This window comes from Aegilops tauschii, chromosome 3, assembly GCF_002575655.3.
Source record: "Aegilops tauschii subsp. strangulata cultivar AL8/78 chromosome 3, Aet v6.0, whole genome shotgun sequence".
Taxonomy (NCBI): Eukaryota; Viridiplantae; Streptophyta; class Magnoliopsida; order Poales; family Poaceae; genus Aegilops; species Aegilops tauschii.
The window spans coordinates 430,762,200-430,768,253 of NC_053037.3; positions in this window are offsets into that span (position 1 = coordinate 430,762,200).

A 6,054-nucleotide genomic window follows, 5' to 3' on the forward strand; every position below is an offset into this window, starting at 1 on the left:
AATTTCATTCTCTCTAGCCCTAGCAAGTTGTTCATCAAGAAATTCACCAAGTGGCACAGTAGTATCAAGCATAGAAGTAGTTTCATCATAAGTATCATGCATAGCAGAAGTGGCATCATCAATAACATGCAACATACAAGAACGAATAGCAGAAGCAGGTTTGGGTGTCGCAAGCTTACTCAAAATAGAAGGTGAATCAAGTGCAGAGCTAGATGGCAATTCCTTACCTCCCCTCGTAGTTGAGGGATAAATTGTTGTCTTAGCGTCCTTCAAGTTCTTCATAATGACCAGCAGATATAAATCCCAAGTGACTCAAAGAATAGAGCTATGCTCCCCGGCAACGACGCCAGAAAATAGTCTTGATAACCCACAAGTATAGGGGATCGCAACAGTTTTCGAGGGTAGAGTATTCAACCCAAATTTATTGATTCAACACAAGGGGAGCCAAAGAATATTCTCAAGTATTAGCAGTTGAGTTGTCAATTCAACCACACCTGGATAACTTAGTATCTGCAGCAAAGTATTTAGTAGCAAAGTAATATGGAAGTAACGGTAACGGTAGCAAAAGTAATATTTTTGGGTTTTGTAGTGATTGTAACAGTAGCAACGGAAAAGTAAATAAGCAAAGAACAATATGTGAAAAGCTCGTAGGCATTGGATCGGTGATGGAGAATTATGCCGGATGCGGTTCATCATGTAACAATCATAACATAGGGTGACACAGAACTAGCTCCAATTCATCAATGTAATGTAGGCATGTATTCTGAATATAGTCATACGTGCTTATGGAAAAGAACTTGCATGACATCTTTTGTCCTACCCTCCCGTGGCAGCGGGGTCCTAGCGGGAACTAAGGGATATTAAGGCCTCCTTTTAATAGAGTACCGGACCAAAGCATTAACACATAGTGAATACATGAACTCCTCAAACTACGGTCATCACCGGGAGTGGTCCCGATTATTGTCACTTCGGGGTTGCCGGATCATAACACATAGTAGGTGACTATAGACTTGCAAGATAGGATCAAGAACTCACATATATTCATGAAAACATAATAGGCTCAGATCTGAAATCATGGCACTCGGGCCCTAGTGACAAGCATTAAGCATAGCAAAGTCATAGCAACATCAATCTCAGAACATAGTGGATACTAGGGATCAAACCCTAACAAAACTAACTCGATTACATGATAAATCTCATCCAACCCATCACCGGCCAGCAAGCCTATGATGGAATTACTCACGCACGGCGGTGAGCATCATGAAATTGGTGATGGACGAAGGTTGATGATGACGACGGCGACGGATTCCCCTCTCCGGAGCCCCAAACGGACTCCAGATCAGCCCTCCCGAGAGGTTTTAGGGCTTGGCAGCGGCTTCGTATCGTAAAACGCGATGAATCCTTCTGCTTGATTTTTTTCTCCCCGATAGTGAATATATGGAGTTGGAGTTGAGGTCGGTGGAGCGTCAGGGGGCCCACGAGGCAGGGGCGCGCCCCCCACCCTCATGGACAGGGTGTGGGCCCCCTGACATGGATTTTTCTTCCAGTATTTTTAATATTTTCCAAAAATATGTTCCGTGGAGTTTGAGGTCATTCCGAGAACTTTTGTTTCTGCACATAAATAACACCATGGAAATTCTGCTGAAAATAGCGTCAGTCCGGGTTAGTTCCATTCAAATCATGCAAGTTAGAGTCCAAAACAAGGGCAAAAGTGTTTGGAAAAGTAGATACAACGGAGACGTATCAATGTATCACTTAGATGACTAGAGGGATATCTACCTGAGTGAGAGTTCATTAAATAACTTGATTAGATGAACTTGATTATCATGAACTTAGTCTAAAATATCTTTACAATATGTCTTGTAGATCAAATGGCCCACGCTAATGTTGCCCTCAACTTCAACGCGTTCCTCGAGAAAACCAAGCTGAAAGACGATGGTAGCAACTATACGGACTGTGTCCGAAACTTGAGGATCATCCTCATAGCTGCCAAGAAAGCATATGTCCTTGAAGCACCACTAGGTGACGCGCCCATTTTCCCAGCAACTCAAGACGTTATGAACGCCTGGCAGTCGTGTAGTGATGATTACTCCCTGGTTCAGTGCGGCATGCTTTACAGCTTAGAACCGGGGCCCCAAAAGTGTTTGAGCAGCACAGAGCATATGAGATGTTCCAAGAGCTGAAAATGGTTTTCCAAGCTCATGCCCGGGTCGAGAGATATGAAGTCTCCGACAAGTTCTACAGTTATAAGATGGAGGAAAACAGTTCTGTCAGCGAGCATATACTCAAGATGTCTGGGTTGCACAACCGCTTGTCTCAGCTGGGAGTTAATCTTCCAGATGACTCGGTCATTGACAGAATCCTCCAGTCGCTTCACCTAGCTACAAGAGCTTTGTGATGAACTACAATATGCGAGGGATGGAAAATACCATTCCTGAGTTATTTTCAGTGCTGAAAAAAGCGGAGGTGGAGATCAAAAAGGAACATCAAGTGTTGATGGTGAATAAGACCACTAGTTTCAAGAAAGGCAAGGGTAAGAATAACTTCAAGAAGGACGGCAAGGGGGTTGCCGCGCCCGGTAAATCAGTTGCCGGGAAGAAGCCAAAATGGACCCAAGCCCGAAACTTAGTGCTTTTATTGCAAGGGAAATGGTCACTGGAAGGGGAACTTCCCCAAGTACTTAGCGGATAAGAAGGCCGGCAACACCAAAGGTATATGTGATATACATGTTATTGATGTGTACCTTACCAGCACTCGTAGTAGCTCCTGGGTATTTGATACCGGTGCGGTTGCTCATATTTGCAACTCAAAACAGGAGCTGCGGAATAAGCGGAGACTGGCGAAGGACGAGGTGACGATGCGCGTCGGGCATGGTTCCAAGGTCGATGTGATCGCCGTCGGCACGCTACCTCTATATTTACCTACGGGATTAGTTTTAAACCTCAAGAATTGTTATTTAGTGCCAGCTTTGAGCATGAACATTGTATCTGGATCTCGTTTAATGCGAGATGGCTACTCATTTAAATCCGAGAATAATGGTTGTTCTATTTATATGAGAGATATGTTTTATGGTCATGCCCTGCTGGTCAATGGTTTATTTTTATTGAATCTCGAACGTGATGTTACACATATTCATAGTGTGAATGCCAAAAGATGTATGGTTGATAATGATAGTCCCACATACTTGTGGCACTGCCGTCTTGGTCACATTGGTGTCAAACGCATGAAGAAACTCCATGCAGATGGACTTTTGGAGTCTCTTGATTATGAATCATTTGACACATGCGAACCATGCCTCATGGGCAAAATGACCAAGACTCCGTTCTCCGGAACAATGGAGCGAGCAACCAACTTATTGGAAATCATACATACTGATGTGTGCGGTGCAATGAGCGTTGAGGCTCGCGGTGGTTATCGTTATGTTCTCGCCCTCACTGATGACTTAAGTAGATATGGGTATGTCTACTTAATGAAACACAAGTCTGAGACCTTTGAAAAGTTCAAGGAATTTCAGAGTGAGGTTGAGAATCAACGTGACAGGAAAATAAAGTTTTTATGATCATATCGTGGAGGGGAATATTTGAGTCACGAGTTTGGCACGCACTTAAGGAAATGTGGAATTGTTTCACAACTCACGCCGTCTGGAACACCTCAGCGTAATGGTGTGTCCGAACGTCGTAATCGCACTCTATTGGATATGGTGCGATCTATGATGTCTCTTACCGATCTACCGCTATCATTTTGGGGTTATGCTTTAGAGACTGCCGCATTCACTTTAAATAGGGCTCCTTCGAAATCCGTTGAGACGACACCGTATGAATTATGGTTTGGGAAGAAACCTAAGCTGTCGTTTCTGAAAGTTTGGGGATGCGATGCTTATGTCAAGAAACTTCAACCTGAAAAGCTCGAACCCAAGTCGAAAAAATGCGTCTTCATAGGATACCCTAAGGAAACTATTGGGTATACCTTCTACCTCATATCCGAAGGCAGGATCTTTGTTGCCAAGAATGGATCCTTTCTAGAGAAAGAGTTTCTCTCGAAAGAAGTAAGTGGGAGGAAAGTAGAACTTGATGAGGTACTTCCTCTTGAACCGGAAAGTAGCGCAGCTCAGGAAGATGTTTCTGTGGTGCCTGCACCGACTAGAGAGGAATTTAATGATGATGATCATGAAACTTCGGATCAAGGTACTACTGAACTTCATAGGTCCACGAGGACACGTTTCGCACCAGAGTGTTACAGTAACCCTGTCCTGGAAATCATGTTGTTAGACAACGGTGAACCTTCGAAGTATGAAGAAGCGATGGCGGGCCCGGATTCCGACAAATGGCTTGGAGCCATGAAATCCGAGATAGGATCCATGTATGAAAACAAAGTATGGACTTTGACAGACTTGCCCGATAATCGGCAAGCCATAGAGAATAAATGGATCTTTAAGAAGAAGACTAACGCAGATGGTAATGTGACCATCTATAAGGCTCGGCTTGTCGCTAAGGGTTATCGACAAGTCCAAGGGGTTGACTATGATGAGACCTTCTCATCCGTAGCGAAGCTGAAGTCTGTCCGAATCATGTTAGCAGTTGCCGCATTCTACAATTATGAGATATGGCAAATGGACGTCAAAACGGCATTCCTTAATGGTTTCCTTAAGGAAGAATTGTATATGATGCAGCCGGAAGATTTTGTCGATCCTAAGAATGCTGACAAGGTATGCAAGCTCCAGCGCTCCATCTATGGGCTGGTGCAAGCATCTCGGAGTTGGAACATTCTCTTTGATGAAATGATCAAAGTGTATGGGTTTATGCAGACTTATGGAGAAGCCTGTGTTTACAAGAAAGTGAGTGGGAGCTCTGTAGCATTTCTCATATTATATGTGGATGACATACTATTGATGGGAAATGATATAGAACTTTTGGAAAGCATAAAGGCCTACTTGAATAAGTGTTTTTCAATGAAGGACCTTGGAGAAGCTGCTTACATATTAGGCATCAAGATCTATAGAGATAGATCGAGACATCTCATTGGTCTTTCGCAAAGCACATACCTTGACAAGATATTGAAGAAGTTCAATATGGATCAGTCCAAGAAGGGGTTCTTGCCTGTATTGCAAGGTGTGAGATTGAGACGGCTCAATGCCCAACCTCGGCAGAAGATAGAGAAAAGATGAGTGTCATCCCCTATGCCTCAGCCATAGGGTCTATTATGTATGCCATGCTGTGTACCAGACCTGATGTGAATATTGTCGTAAGTTTGGTAGGGAGGTACCAAAATAATCCCGGCATGGAACACTGGACAGCGGTCAAGAATATCCTGAAGTACCTGAAAAGGACTAAGAATATGTTTCTCGTTTATGGAGGTGTCGAAGAGCTCATCGTAAAGAGTTACGTCGATGCTAGCTTCAACACAAATCTGGATGACTTCAAGTCACAAACCGGATACGTGTACATTTTGAATGGTGGGGCAGTCAGCTGGTGCTGTTGCAAGCAAAGCGTCGTGGCAGGATCTACATGTGAAGCGGAGTACATAGTAGCCTCGGAGGCAGCACAGGAAGCAGTCTGGATGAAGGAGTTCATCACCGACCTAGGAGTTATTCCCAATGCGTCGGGCCTGATGACTCTCAACTGTGACAACAATGGAGCTATTGCCCTTGCCAAGGAGCCCAGGTTTCACAAGAAGACCAGGCATATCAAGCGTCGCTTCAACTCCATTCGTGAATATATTCAAGATGGAGACATAGATATTTGTAAAGTGCATACGGATTTGAATGTCGCAGATCCGTTGACTAAACCTCTTCCACGAGGAAAACATGATCAACACCAGAACTCTATGGGTGTTCGATTCATCACAATGTAACTAGATTATTGACTCTAGTGCAAGTGGGAGACTGTTGGAAATATGCCCTAGAGGCAATAATAAATTGGTTATTATTATATTTCCTTGTTCATGATGATTGTCTATTTTTCATGCTATAATTGTATTAACTGGAAACCGTAATACATGTGTGAATACATAGATCGTAATATGTCCCTAGTAAGACTCTAGTTGACTAGCTCGTTG